At 35.7% G+C, this 16693-nt stretch overlaps 1 protein-coding gene across 1 annotated transcript in view; it reads right to left on the bottom strand.

Moving 5' to 3' along the window:
• The window catches only part of MAGI2 (membrane associated guanylate kinase, WW and PDZ domain containing 2), a 1281842-nt gene that overhangs the window by 1007725 nt on the left and 257424 nt on the right, over window positions 1-16693 (bottom strand). The gene's annotated exons all lie outside the window — the stretch shown is intronic.

Consider the following 16693-nt stretch of genomic DNA (forward strand, 5'->3'; position numbering starts at 1 on the left):
AGTTTTAAAGGGTTAGTAATTGAATCACAAAGAGAAACATTATTACCACAGAAAAAATAAATGTCAACTCAAGAGAATCATGTTGTTGAATGGAAACAATTACTGTTACGAATATTACGAACAGTAACAATCTTAGTAGTCTCTGAAAAAATTCCAAACTATGCTAAATACAGATATGGGCACAGTGAGAAGATTACTTCCACATATTGAACTATGTAAAGTAATTGTCTCAACCAGCTGAAAATAAACACTAAATAAATTCAAGTGTTCTTTAAGCGTTTTAAGAAAGAAATATTACTATTTTTGCTTAATGCAATGTCTACCCTCTATCTGTTGATTCCATGTCATCTCTGATCTCTTTCTTACTAATTTCATACTCTTCCCTTCTACCAAAGAGTGAATTGATACATCTTCCACCATGTTTGAAAATTTAGTTCCCAGTTTTATGCCTCATACCAGAATTTCTTAAAGTGTGACCAGAGTCACTGAATAATGGCTCCCCAAAGATATCCATGGAACTCATGAACATGTATTATATTGCAAAAAAATTTTGCAGATGTAGTTAAGGTTACAGATCCTAAAATAGGGAGATTATCCATGTGGGTGCAACCTAATCACTTGAAAAAAGAGCGTTTTTCAGGTAGGGGCCAGAGAGTTGAGGCAGACGGGGAGGCCAAAGGAGTAAGAAGCATGAGAAGGACTCAGAATTCCATTGCTGGCATTGAAGAGGAAGGAAATGAGCCAAGAAATGAAGGAGATTTCTAGACTCTGAGAATAACCGCCAGCTGACAGCCACCAAGAAAAACAGGCAGTTGGTTCTGCAGACACATAGTAAGTTCTGTGAGCAACCTAAATGAGCCTGAAGTGGATTTTCCTCAACCCCTCCCCCACCCCATAAGATTCCGGGCAGGAAACAATTTGATCTCAGTCTTGTGATAACCTATGCAGAAAAACCAGGTGAGGAGTCCGATCTCTGATCAACAAATTATTAGACAATAAATTTGTATTATTACAAACTGCTGAATTCATGGTAATTTGTTACAGCAGCAATAGAAAAGTAATATACTTCCTGAATCATAATCTTTAAGGGTGATACCTGAGAATTCACATGGAAATTCTTATGAATACTCCATTTGATAATCCCTTCCCTATGTCTTCCTTCTGCAATTGTACTTATTATCAATAAATTAGGCCCAAATCATCACACAATTGATCACCCCAGTCTTTGATTGCTTCAAACTGAGTACCCTCTTAACACTTACATAATTAAACTGTAGAGTACTAACTTGTATTACTTATTATATACTACGATGAAAATATCTTGATTAGTTATATTTGTAGTATATACCCACAGATTATAATTCTCTGGATTAAACTCCTTGGAGATAAAAATTGTGTATTCTTTTTCTTCTGAGAACTATTATAAAATAATATAAGCTATAGAATTTTATGGAAAAAAACCCCAAAAAAACCAAAAACCAAAAAACCCAAACCTGACATGACTAAGAAATTTCAAAGAAACCGAGCAAGTCCCAAGGTCAGACAATGACCAGGGGAGGATCTTGATGACTTCCAAGAAATAGTGTGGGTGGGATATTGCCTTGGTGATTCTATCAAAGTCCAGGGGCTAGCCCTCACCTCTTTGCAAACTTAAAACTTTTTGTCAGTACATTGTTTCTTTTCTATCTCATCCTATAAAGCTCACAGAGACTGATGTAGAAAACCAGATGTTAATAGATTACTTTACATGGTATTTATGACAACCAGACATCCCCATGGTCTTGACTAGTTGATAAGCTAAACAAGCCAACTTTTTGGTGAGCTTGAACTCAAAACAAGAGGATTTCGGTATATTACTGAAACACAGAATGATGTTAGGCTTTAATAAACTGATGCATCCATCTCCACAACAGAGATGTTTACCTGGGGGGAATGCCTAGTTGTGCAATTTCTAGGTTTGCTAGTTTAATTTCCTTTCCCAATCCTAACTGTTATTAATACATACTTTCAGAATATATGTTAATATGTTAATACTTCAGTATATATGTTAATACTTCCAGTCAAATCTGCCTGATGGTTGCTTTATATATTTTATTCAGTTTGTCTAGATTTTACCATTTAACTTTCAGTAAATGATTTCATGTACAATTTTATGGGAAAAGTGACCTCACTATGTAAATACCATGTATTCTGTACTATAATATAAAAAAATAATAAAAACAAGGGATTCAAACCAAAAATTATTTGATTTATAATAAGTTTTAAAATAGGATCCATCATAAAATCAGTAGTCTTTTTGTTGTAGTTTTGGTTAAGAATATCTAAGTCTTACTATTTTAAACTTGATGATTTGAGTTTTACTCATTCTAATTTTATTTTGACTTATCCAAAATGTGTTCTCTTGACTAGTCATCATGTTTCTGCCACCATGTTTTGCACCTCTCACTCCCATGGCGATATTACAAATGTGTATCTCACACCTACTGGAGACAAATATGTTGGCAATATGGAAAAGGAAAGAATTAATAAGTTATCATTTTTGGTATTGTAAAAAATTATTCTATCCCTCAAATCTACCTGGTATTCCTATTGTTGTTTTATTTTTTAAAGACAGTAATAGTAAAGATTTACAAACACAAGGTAGACACATTATTTGTAATCTTCAGAAAACAAATATAAGCAGGAATTATTTCTATATTATAGAAGATAAAGGGTAAGCTTGGAGGTAATAACTTGCCTAAGGACGCATGATTATCTGAACAGGGATTTTAACTATGGTGTTTCTGACATAAAGGCTGTTTCTCTTACCAATTACCCTATGCTGTATCAGGATCCATGTATCTCTCACTAAACAACAAATAGAGGTATAGTAGGTACAATCCATCATTAGAGATTATAGAAATTACCATTCTAGAATCATACCCTTTTACATTTGAAATGGGCTTTAGGGATTTTCTTCCACCCCAAATCTCTGAAAGACATCCTTGCCAGCAGATAGTTATCCTGATAAACCTCAAGATCACAGCAACATGATTCCATGTGCTGATTCCATTTTGGGGCAACTCAATATGAAGAAGAATTATTGTAACCAAGAGAAAGTCAGTCTCTTTGAAACATCCCCTGTTAACTTCTGGCTCACCCTTTGGAGTTACACAGGCTAAATTTATTCCCACTTCCTTTGTATAAGCAATTTTTACTAGGCCACACCCCCCATCTCCCCATCTCTTCAACTATAATCAATATGAAGTGCTTTTCTTTCCCTGCAAAGTCTTATTCAAATGTGGAATCCAGAACTGAACATTCAACAGTTGGGATTGTATTACCAGTATATATAGATGGTAGTGGAAAAAGTACTCCAGGCCTGTTACTATAAACCCGACCACACTACTTGACTTAGCATATGTGTCACACTATTTGCTCATTATTAGTTTATGCTCAACCCATCACTCAAAATGCATATCTTTATTTTTATTGCTCTTAAATGCCTATTTTCCTTCTTTCTTTCTTTTCTTTCTTTCTCTCTCTCTTTCTTTTTTTCTTTCTTTTCTTTCTTTCTTTCTCTTTCTCTCTTTCTCTCTCTCTCTCTTTCTTTCTCTCTCTCTCTCTTTCTCTCTTTCTCTCTTTCTCCCTTTCTTTCTTTCTTTCTTTCTTTCTTTCTTTCTTTCTTTCTTTCTTTCTTTCTTTGTCAGTCCACAGTTCAGACCCTTTGAAATGACCAGAAGTTTTTATGTGATGGTGTGGGGCTATAAAAATGAATGTGCATGATGAAACTGTGCAGTGAATTTAATAATCAATGGGGAAAACTAAAATTGTTCCATGACCTTTAAAATTCTCTGTCAAACATTAAAAACTCTATTACTGACAGATTTAAATGTAAAAGAAAATGAAAAGGATAGTGAAATTAATATTTATTTAGTACGTCATAATTTACCAACATTTGAAACAATGAGACTTAAGGGGTGCTGTTGGTTCTGATGAAAAACTTACTTTTTTTATAAAGAGCTAATTTGAAAAGTGCTTGCCTTCTTCTCCCTCAGGAATTTATAATACAGAGCAAGTATCTTTTCTATGTCTTGCAGATTGCCACACTTTCTAAAGTTTGGATCAGCTACCCACATTTCACCTTTTGTGCTTTCACTGTCATGGATCTCTGAGAGCTCCTTTAAAATGAAGACTTTTTTTTTTTTTTTTGCCAGCATCGCTTCCTCTGGGACATTGGCATGCTTTTTGTCACTTTGCCCAATTACGTCTGTAGATTTCCCTTCACTAAGTTCCTGGGGCTGTGTTTCTAGAGTCTCTTGAATGGCAGCAGAGTCAACATTCCCATGGTCAGCCATTTCTTCTATAACTGTATTTATGTTTGATTCAAATTTCACTTCCAGCACTACCCAGTTTTCATTTATTTCACCTGTTGGTCAATTACCTCATGTGATTATCCATTTTTGTAAAATGGTGCATGGGTTTATCATTGGGAGGTAAAACAAGTTTTGCTTTCAGACCTTGAACTGAATAACAGAAGCAGAGGGAGCAATCACTGACAAATTTTGCAATAAGTCGTATGATTGGTCACTGATCAACATGCCCATCTGTTATTCACTTAGTGATTTGTGGACTGAAGAGCTACTAGCAAAGTCATAGTTCATACATCACCTTTATAGAAATCTGAGCCATGACTAGTACTATTTAATTAAACCATGGTAATTTTGAAACTGTGCAAAGTGAGGACTGTGTTCTGTTGTCCAGGGAAGTGTTACAAATGTCAGGGCACCATATTTCCATCTCAAAATGCAGAGCACAGCAGGATCAAGTACGGAGTTCTGTGATGTGTCACGAATCTCCACTCCAGATAAAGTTCAGCACAAACAAATGTCCCATTTTAGTTATAAAGAAAGAGAAAGTAGCCAATTTCTCAAAAAGAGATATCTGATCAATCTAAATTAAAAGGGAAAGGCAGTTATTCCTGCAACTTTTAGTGAAACCATGTATAGTACAACATAACCCCCCTTTGGGATGTCTGGGTGGGTCAATTAAGCGTCTGACTCTTACTTTAAGCTCAGGTCATGAGCTCAGGGTTGTGAGATTGAGCCTCACGTCCAGCTCCTCACTGGGCGTGGAACCTGCTTAAGATTCTCTCTCACCCTCTCCTTCTGCCCCTTCCCCCAATAAAAAAACAGTAAGAACAATAAAAAGATTACCTCTTTTTTAAATGCTTCCATATCACATACAAAATAATTTTAGATTTTGAGAATCAGTGATATCAATCTTATTGTTATGGCCTCCAAGAGCTACCTTTTGAAAACTACAAATAGTATTCTCTTTCTCATCTCTATTCTCTCTGCTAAGATAAGCCCTGCTAGGCCACTTAGTAAAAATATGACCTTGAGAATGTCCTTCTTTGAGCCTTTATTTACTTCTCTGTAAAGTGGCATAATATGCATGCTCAGTCATACTAAGTCATTAAAACTATCAAATAAAATTAGGTATATGAAATCACTTCATAAACTACAAAGTACTATTATAAGGTGAAGGTATAAATTTCCTAAAGCAGAATTCTTCCAGAATGAGGGAACTGGATACATTTAAAGCGTTCAGGGACAAACTCTTATTCCTCACCTATAAGGAGATGCAGTTTAATTTTATCCATGTTTATTCTGCTTTTTCTTGTGTAAATATCAGTCCCTTTAAAATGGAGAAAATGGAAGCAAAATAGAAGGTAAGGACTCTGCTTTCTTTGTTCACCTGCTAATATTATACAATCTGTCTGAAACAGTGAACCTATAATGTTCTAAGCATAGCCTAAAATTTTATTTCTTGCTAAGTTTATTTTGAAAATTTCAGCTTTTTCTGCACTTTAATCTTCTCTCCACTAACAAGCATGTCACAGGTCTTACTTGAGCATTTTTCTCCTCCTATTACACATACACACCATTCAACTTTCTCATCAGAGAAATCCCTTTACTTAATTGCCTTGTCTCTTGAATTGTAATTCTTTTCAGAGTCTCAGACCAGGGAACAATGTACTTGTTTTTTTTAATCCTTTTTGCAATTGATTTTCTAATTTCTAAAGTTCATATATCATGTTACTGCTTGCTTTTACATACAGTTTGTTCACAAGTAGTTGTGTTTATTTTATTAGCAAGCACCTAGAGCCATCTGCACTGGGCTTGTTTCTGGGTTCTCTGCTTCAGCAGTTGGGGTCTGAAGTCAAATATGCCCTGGCTTCTCCAGATTCAATAATACTGAAGACTATATAATATCCTGCATTTCACCCTGCATTTAAATGAGGCACCATAGGATAAAGTTTCCTTCCTTAATGTTCTAGATTAGAACATGTTCCTTCTCCTTAGTGTGTGAAGGATGTCACACCTCCTTCATGAATGTTGGACCAGATTCCAAAATGCCAGCTGAATGTGATAGGCTCATAAAAAGTCAACATGGCGGAAAGCGTCTTATCTCTGAATTAAAGGCACAGTGCCATCCCTGGTTCTCATGGAGGAGAACAGGCTAAAACTGGAAGGAGAAAAGTTTGAAATGTAACAATGTTCAAAATATGCCCCCTTTTTGAGACAGAAAGGACAGGTCCGTGACACGGTGTGTACCATGCCCAACAGCGTATGGCAGTATGAATTCAGTATCCTAACATGCAGCACAACGCCTCGGTGGGTCTCATTCCTCCACTGGTTTCATTCCTGCACTGTTACTATAGGACCCGCCGAGCCCCCTACAACCAACGAAAGAGTTTTGATACCCATTAGACACACAATTTAAAAAAATTACTATCCATTAAAAGTAACCAGAAAAAATGCTCTCACTTTAAAAGTGAGAAAACTAGAACAAGACAAGACTAAGCAATTCTTCTCAAGACCATACTGCCTATTAGTGGCAAAGCCAAGTCTGGAACCCAGATCTACTACTTCTCATTCCAGTCATCTCTTCTCATTAGTCTAAATATTGCTTTCAGGTTTATTGACAGTAGCTACTTTGTCTAAATTGTTGCTTTGTTGATATGTGGGTCCTTTCTTCCCTGAAGACATCTTAATTGCTTCCTGCTTTTATTAACTTGGTATATCTGACCTTCATCAAAGCACTTAAATATGTAAATGTTTGCCTTGCTCCCCAGAAAGACAGGAAGTGGTCAGCTACTCACATCTGTCTGAACAATAGGCTCGAGAGGACTGGGGAGGGAAGGAAGGACAAGCTTGCATTTATTCCTGAAATGTTCACAACTTTGCAATTGAATTCCTGAACCAATAAACACATCCACCTTAAGATGGAAGTTTAGAAATATGTTTCAAGGGTAGCTGTAGATGATTTGGTGTCAGAGAGAGAAAGACAGCATTCACAGATAGAATTCAAATTAGTGACAAGATAAATCCTAGAGTGTTTAATGGAAATTAAAAATTTCACATAAGCAAGGGGAAATTTTAAAACAAGGGCTTAACATTTAGTATCATTTTTACATATGACTTAACTATTGTCTGAAATATAAGGTACTCTGTTCTTTAGCCATGAGCCTACTAATTCTTCTATTGCCTTAAATTAATTTTGTTTGAAGATGTGTTTAGATTTCTATTTTAAGATGATAGTATCTTGTCAATAATTTCATTTCACTCAGAAAAATCTGCACCTACCTGGTGGCGAATTTCCTGCGAGAACTGAGTTGGTAAGCGTAGCCAGAATTAATAAACACTCTGGGGACTGTCAAGCAATTTTCTTAAAATTAAAGTATGATGAAATGACCATTTCATGTATGGTCAGTACTGAGCTCTTTAGCTGGTGATATAAAAATAGATTTCCCATAGAAATATGAAAATCAAAATATAACTAAACTTTAAGAATTATTTTTTTTAAATATGGAATAAATTTTATGGAGGTCCCAAAAAGTGTAGCCATTTTTAAAAAAATAATTCAACATTTCTTTGTATTATTTAAAAACTTTAAAAATTTTCTTTAAGAAACAACATTACTAGAAAACAGACTAGTGTCTATGTGTATGTAGCTCTTAACATAAAACACCATTTTCCAGTGGGTCTGCTAGACCTCCCCATCCCAAATTATTCAACAATCCACCAGCAAGGAACATCTTCTGCAGAACAACTCAGGGGTCGGGCAGAGAAGGGGCTGGAGATGAAAGGGTGCCAAGCCAAAATCCACCTGCTGCAGATAGGGTTGAGGAAGAGAACAGCTGGGGAAATTAAAGGTCAAAGAAACACTTTTCCATCTCAATTTCCAGTGTTTTGGTAAATCATTTGATTCCCTGCTCCTCTTTGGAAATACAAACCTAGCTCCTTCTTTCTTTCTTATAGGATTCCCTTAGTTAAAACTGACTAATGCTCTCCATAAAACACAAGGTAAAATCCCGTTCCCTTAGCACAGTATACACAGTTCTTCACATTTTCTCATCGTCCTGCACATATCACCTATACTCAAAGGGTGGAGCCCACACATAGGTGATTCTCCTTGCAGGGAATGCACGATCCCCCCTTTTCTATTTGATAGGCTATTTAAGTGTCAGCAAACTTTTCAATTAAGGATCCTTGCCTGGAAGCCCATTGCTCCTTTCTCAGGGGATGCTATGGTACCACCTTGTTCACGGCTCTGCTAAGACTTACCACCTTGCTGTAATCGTCTGCTGCCCCACTAGACTGCTCACCTTCAGCTCTGTATCCCAGGTACCAGGGCACTGACTGTCTCAGAGTAAGGAACTAACTCAATGTACATTTGTTGAATGAAAGAGCAAGTGTGTATGTGATTTTAAAAATAAAAAGGAAAGTTGTTTCAATCGAATAATTTAAACATATATAATGCCTTAATTGTTCCCATCCTAGAGTGTTTAATGGAAATTAAAAATTTCCCCTCAACTAATAGAAAGTACTTAAATTCTGCACAGTAGATTAACATTAAGGAAATCAAGAACCTTAAATATTTTTGCTGCATATTTTAATCTGATGTTAAAGAGGATTACAGTTAGGCCAAAACCTTTAACTATAATGGTTAATTCTCAGCAGCACTTAAATATAATTCACTTTTAAATAAATTATAATATTTAAGTGTTAATTTGGAAAAAAAATTACGCTATTGGCACATGATCAAAATCTATACTATAATTTTTAGTCAGGGACTACTGTAAAGGTAATCCTAAATTTTTATGATCCTAATCAGTTTCTCAGTTGCTTATTTCACCTTTTATATTTATTTCATCCATGGTACGAAGTTTTCTGGAAGCTGTATATTTTTAGATGTCCTTATTCATTGTTATTACTAGAAACACCGTGTTTCCCAGAAAATAAAGTTCAATTTTTATTTGCACATAGAAATTATTATTGCTGCAGAATACTTTTTCCTCAATATTAATTCTTCTTTCAAATGGTTACAACTAACTTAATGGGCAGTTTGAAAAGAATGAGCAGACAATCGATTCAGTTATTACCAATATATAGCTATAGAAGCTTCCCTAACTTCCCCTCCAGGGCAGGCACATTTAACAAAACTATATGGTATAGAGAAGGTAATTAGCAGGGTTTATACATATGGCTGGAAAAACACAGAATTGTATATGATAAATTTCTAAACATGAGCCATAATTGCTGTTTTTTAGAGTTGTAATGGCTCCTAGCCATATTCAATTCTGACTACTTCATGCAGCTGGTATATGTTGGCTATGGTAACCTCACAGAAACCTGTTGTCTCTAAAGTTTGAAAATACTGGTGCCAAATTAAGAAGAACAGGAACTTGGGTTTATTAAATGTAATTCAAGTCTATATCATCAAATAAAATAGCACATAGATACGACCAGCAAATTCATGTTTATCTGTGTAACCTTGACTGAGAAAAAGATTCCCCAATGTTGCCACATCCTCAGGCTTCCTAGGAAAGACCCAGTTCATGCCTTTTGTTCTGGTGTAATTATGATTTAAAAAAAATTTTTTTTTAAGATTTTATTTATTTATTTGAGAGAAAGAGTGTATATAAGCTGGGGGAGGAACAGAGGGGAAGAAGCAGAAGGTAAGGGAGGGGAAAGAGTCTCAAGCAGACTCCCTACTGGGGGCAGAGCCTGACAGGTGGTGAGCAGGGGTGGCTTGATCTCACAACCCTGAGATCATGACCTGAGCTGAAACCAAGAGTCCAATGCTTCACTGACTGAGCCACCCAGGAGCCCCTGGTGTAATTATTAATAGGATTCCTTTGCACTCAAAAACATGTCACTGTTTGTTCCTACACTTTATGATCACCCAGTCATCCTCCTTGTAAATGCAGCACTCAACTCCAGAAAGGATGTGGTATAAGAGGAAGGAGACACCAGCTTAGCCATTTCCATTGGATATATATTATTGCTTAATGTCACAACCAGATTCCTTCATACTCTAAGGAAGCTAGTTTGCAATCAGTATACAGCATCTGTACACCTAATACAAATGGAGTAGAAAAATTGTTTGTATCTTAACTTAAAGTTCCTATAACATGGCTACCACACCTCTTAGCTTAATCAGCATATTTGGGGGGAATAAATGATTTATAGATCTCTGAAAGAGTCTTTCAAGGCAGAAATATCTGGTGATAACTTTCAGCTGTTTATCTCACATTCTAAATTATACCTTTTTTAAAAGATTTATTTATTTGACAGAGAGAGAGAGAAGGAATGAATGGGGGGAGGGCAGAGGGAGAGAATCTTCAAGCAGACTCCCCACTGAGCCCAGAGCCCCACACAGGGCTTGATACCATCACCCATGAGATCATGACCTGAGCTAAAACCAAGAATTGGACACTCAACTGACTGATCCACCCAGGCGTCCCCTAAATTATACCTTTTAAAATTAGCTTTTACGAATTTACTTTTGGTAGTTCTGTTTCAGAAATTCAAGGCATTTCTTGGCACTTTTCTAGGAAATACATTTCATTTCATAACCCTCACCCATACCTCCTATTACCTTCTCCCTAACCCCACTAACCCAATCCTAACACATCTACCAAGTAGCTTCTGAATTGGCCATAGGATATTATTGCTCCCTCATAGATACCAATTTCTCAATTGGGATTCAATACTGGTAAACATCAAAGGAAAATGATTTGTTCTTCTTCCAAGATTGTTTTATATTTTAGATTGTTTTACAATTTAGAACTGGTAGATTCAGGGGCGCCTGGGTGGCACAGCGGTTAAGCGTCTGCCTTCAGCTCAGGGCGTGATCCCGGCGTTATGGGATTGAGCCCCACATCAGGCTCCTCTGCTATGAGCCTGCTTCTTCCTCTCCCACTCCGCCTGCTTGTGTTCCCTCTCTCGCTGGCTGTCTCTATCTCTGTCAAATAAATAAATAAATAAAATCTTTAAAAACAAACAAACAAACAAAAAAGAACTGGTAGATTCAATTAAGCAGAAGTCTTTAGACAGAGGTGGAAATGATGTGTTCTCACAGAAATGAGTATAATTTTAAGTGGTCACAGATTTCCAGTTTTACAATGTTTACACTTGCTTTATTTTTCATATCAAAACGCATAAGTATATAGATCCACTGTGTATAAATTTAACTAGCATAAATTGACTTGGGGAGAAACTCAGCAAAATGTGTTTTCTGTTTCACATAATACTTTGCATAGTTAACCAGTAGTTAGTGACCTCTTCCTTTTAATAAACAAGTTGTAGTGTGTAAACTGTGAATTCATTATTTGTAGGGAATGTGAGTTTATAATTATTTTTCAGGACATGTTTCAAAGCAACAGCATTTCAAAGCAACAGCATGATCCAAGTGTTTTTTTTTTTAACATTTTACATGTAAAACAGAAATAATGAATATAAGCTTGAATGCTCTTGAGAAGAGGGAAAGAGTACCATTTGAGTACAGGATCTGTTTGCTGAGAGTGTAAAGTTTGTCGAGACAAATAAATCCAGGTGAAAAAACTGAATAAACACATCTTTATCAAATGCATGAACACTGAAACCTTCTATCTCTTTTTCTCTTTTCTTATTAAGTAGCATTTTCATTAAATGAAATATTAGTTGTAAGCTTAAGTATTACCCCATATAAAAGAGAAGATGTTCTAAGAAGGAAGGAGGGGAAAGAACTTCCATGTCATCACGTATCTCTCTCTTTCCCTCCTAAATGCTGACCATTCCTCACTTGGGATTAAAGTAACATAGAAGGGAAAGATAAGAGAGAAGAGAACTTGGTTCAACTATCTATGGTATATTAGTTATAATAATTTATGGTATGGGGAAACAAAAAGTCTCTGATTCTTTTAAAAAGCTAGGGTTTCAAAAAATAAAATCTGCAGCTGCTATACATAGAAACCAAAAGAAACTCTCTGATTAAGAGCATTAGCGGTAAGGAAAGTGTTGCCCTGAGTCATCTTTTCTGATTTATATGTTTAAATTCAAATGACTTCAAATTAGACATTAACTGATAGCAGGTTTGTTTGTTACTAAATATAGTGACTCAACTAATTTTGAGTGGATCTTACTGCTATCTGTGCTAACAGGTGCATAGAAGAGAAAATGAAATGGATGAAATACCACTTTAGGAACATCTGCATAAGATATTTAACTTGTAGTCCTCACAAAGTAGTCTGATTGCCTTTTATCTTCATTTCCAATTTTTATTATGATCTTTTGGTATAAAAATCACATACGCAACACACCTATTTAAAGCTATGTTACATACGGGATATTTATAATCGGCAACTTCCAATGATGGTATTCCTTGCAAAGATTACCCATGTTGAACAGGGTTTATTGGCAATTTTCGAACATATTTTCAGTAGAATGAGGTTGCTCTGGTCCTTTCTGATGCTTTTTCCTTTCTTCTATTATTAATATCGATTCACACAATGGAAACATTCTTAAGTCAACTAAAAAAAAATACCTTGGTATATACACAAAAATTAGTCCTTATAGTACAAATATGCTGTCAGACTGGGGAATAGTTTATATAAACCACTATAATTCTGGATAGATAACTCACAAGCTCAGTCAGAATCTATCTAAAGAAACATGGTGAATTTACCAGATGTTTGAACAGTCTAACAAGGTGAAGATGAGAAGGAGGAACACTGTAAGTAGACACTTGATGTTTTTGTTACTTTAATGACTCATTTGGTGGTTGTCACTGATTTCATGTATATGCTAGTGTTCTAGATACGGTATCATAATGTTTAGATTATATAATTGTGAGGAACTCTGCTGATGTCCCACTTTCCTCACCAAAGTAGAAAAAATGTAGCTGCTTCTTGCCCATTTAAATATACTCCCCTGGATTTTACACTGCAATCTAAAGGAGGCTACTAGCATTCTCCAAATGAACTGCCTCTGAACACATGAGTTTGAGACTGCCAGCAGCATGTCAGGACACTGAAATATGTTAGTTGTAGTTGACACTTAGTGTTTCTGCCAAGAACATCAGAAACACATTAATCAGGATAAACACTCAGATGTTTCCCTACATTTCTTCTATAGCATTAGCTTTTAGTGTCAATTAGTAAAGCAAGAAATACAAGCTAGAGGAGTGTAAAAGAACTGAGAGAATAGTTTATTAAATACTAGCTAACAATCAAATTGACCTCCAGAATGTGACCTATACAGGTTATCAGCAAAACTAGAATGAAATATAGATTCCTAACACAGATAAAAGCTAAATTAATTATGACTTCAAGAACAATCTGTTCAGTGAACTTATGAGAGCTCATGCTGCTAGTAAGGCTCTCTAGCCTTTACTTGGTTCTGCATTTCTTTCTGTGCCCTACTTAGTAGGAGATGAATTCAGCACACATTTTCTGTCTTTTTCTTCTTTTTCTTTTTTTAATTCATTCTTTGGACACACCTCCATCACCTTCTCAGGTCCTAAGCAGCAGTGAAAAGCCAATAATCGCCATGTTTATACATGTGCCCTATGAACCGTCCCATGGCAAATTCCACTGGGATGATTCTAGCTATTCCAGGAAAAAAAATTCACATCAACTTATCTTGCCCTAAACACTGCCTCCTTTACCCAATATTATATCTGCTGGCACAATTTTTTAAGGCTAAAAATCTTGGAATAATCTTTGACAGGTCTCTCTTTCAATACTCATATAAATATTCCTTGTAGACAAAATAATCATGTGTCTTTTGTTCTCCATTCCAGGCCCTGCCACCTCCAAGCCCTCACTAAGTACCCCTTGTTTCTGCCTTCTCCTTATACAGATTTAGTCCCTCTGAAAGAAAACAACATTATGAAAACAACAGTTATGAGTAGCTGACTTTTTCCAGAAACTTCAGTTGTTTCCCAATGTTATTCTAAATCCACATTCTGATAATATAGTGTCATGTTACTTTTCCTCCTCTATTTCAACAGTTGGTATTTAGTAGTTATGGCAATTCGTACTCCTGGAGTAATTTAAGAAAGAAGAGATGACTGTGTACAACTGATTTGTGAATATAAATGTACATTTTTTATTTATCATTACTGCATTCACCTTGTTAGAGTTGGTCTCATTGCTTCCTCTTGTCAGGGTCATTTTGAGTCTATACCATGATACTGAATCTATACTATGCTCTTATTTATTATTTATTATTGCTATTATTTATTAGCCTATTTTAGTTCCTATAACTTGTTAAAAATTTATTAAGTAGTCATTATTTTCTTTGTCTTGTTTAAACTATTTTATTTGTATCCAGTCACCTGATTCTTTTTTTTTTTTCTTTTTTGACTCTTTCCACTTGGTGACCCCCTTCCCCTTCCAACATTCTGCTGTCATTTCTTCTCCCTAATTTTCGAAAATCAGAAAGGTGTTTATTCTTGTAGATTATTCTGTTAGCATTATGTTAGCATGAGAGTATTTCTCTACAATGAGATGTTTGCATTTTAATATTTTCATTTCTAAAAACTGGAATGAAAATATTTATTTCTTAATAAAGGAATTCTAGGCATCAGAGAACAAGTACTCTTTTGACCAAAACATAGAAAGGCCAGATAACCTATGGGGCCTTTGATATGTCTATTCCTAAATTAACATTTGTTTAGTGTTTTGAGGGAAATTAGTTTGAAGGAGGTAAACAAATTAATTATTAAGATGCCTACTAATTATTAAACTGGTATGTTCCTCATGGGTGCTTCATACACTTTCTAAAAATTTATTTCTCATATACTCAAAGATAGAAATTATTCTCATTTTACATATGAGAAAACTAAGGATTAGGGAAGTTAATTATTTTATGCAAGATCACAGAGCCAGATAGGTTGAGCAAGATCTGAACTTGGGTCTTACTCTTAAGTTAATGCTATTAACCACGGTCTTATATAGCGCTTTGATCTGTACAGACCTCAGAACTCATTTGCCCTGGGCAAAAGAATGTGGAAATGTGCCAGAGCTGGGGACACGGAGAAAAGGGCAGTTGTTAATCAATGGGTATATATATATATAGTTTCAAATTGCAAGATGAAAAAGTTCTAGGGATCTTCTGTATAATATTATGCTTATAATGAACAATGCTGTATTGTACACTCATTCTGTTAAAAGGATAGATATCACATTGTGTTCCTACTACATTAAAATAAAATTTTTAAAAAATCAAGTGGAAACTAACAATGACTGAATGGCTAATGGCCAAGGCATTTTACATATAAAAACAGCTATTGGTGCCTATTGTCATAAGTTAGTAACTAAAGCAACAGTATAGCAAAATCACAGAGCTCTCCACCCCTGTAGGTAGATACCATTTTGTGTCCCTCTAGAATGCTTCCCCAGCCTCATTCATTTTATCCCTTTGGAGAACTCTTGCCCACTTAAAATGGTCCTGGTGGGACTGTGAATCAAAGTGTGTGCCCCAAACCTACCCTAGGCTCCGAATGAACACGTTGATAACATAGATGGCTAATCAGAGTCTTTCCCATCTCGTCTGTGTTGGAACTAGGAAAGTTTCTCTTACTCTTTTTGCTAATAGGAGGCTGTGGCTCTGAGTGTCGAGGCTTTCGGCTCTGTACAGCATGGGAGAACAGGGCCAACAAGATAAGAGAAGCCAAGACAAGTAGAGCCAAAAGAGAAATAGAAAGAGAGTGACAGAATCTCATGAAAAAGTGTTAGCCCCAGATCTAGGCATGCCTGAGGGCAGAGAGTTACAAATTCCTTCTTAAATTTTTAATAGCTTAGTTTGAGTTGGGTTTTTCTCAAAGAGAAAAGAGTTCTAACTAAATCACCACCTCCTTCTGAAAACTCTTCCAGTGTTCTCAATTCTCTTTTCTGGGTAATACCAGTTGTACTTATTTTCGTAACTTCCCTAACCTTATCTAACCTATCTCGTTCTTTCACCCAGAAGTTCCAGGATTCACAAACTATGATATAGCACATGTTGTGTTATTTAGGTCTCTTTTGATAGCTTCGGGTATCATAACCTTCCTTACCTGACATCTTAAAAAGCACCTCGAAGTACCCTACGCTATTTGTACAATGACATTACAAATTATATTTCTGGCCAAGATGTACTTCTTCAACTCATTTGAATGTTAAACTTTCAAAAACACACACGTCAGTTTGAAAACATACACAAATTCTAAAAGGCATCTTTGCTGTCACTGTGACCTTGCTTATCGTTTATATCGCCTATCTCTTACCATCATCCTTATCTAATATGAATGGAATAACATTATGCTTCAGTGAAATTCCCCTGGAAGAACAAACTGAAATAGTTCTTTGTTTTTGATATTATATTATTCTGCCCTGTCATTG

This window comes from Ailuropoda melanoleuca, chromosome 1 (genome assembly GCF_002007445.2).
Source record: "Ailuropoda melanoleuca isolate Jingjing chromosome 1, ASM200744v2, whole genome shotgun sequence".
In the NCBI taxonomy this organism is placed as follows: domain Eukaryota; kingdom Metazoa; phylum Chordata; class Mammalia; order Carnivora; family Ursidae; genus Ailuropoda; species Ailuropoda melanoleuca.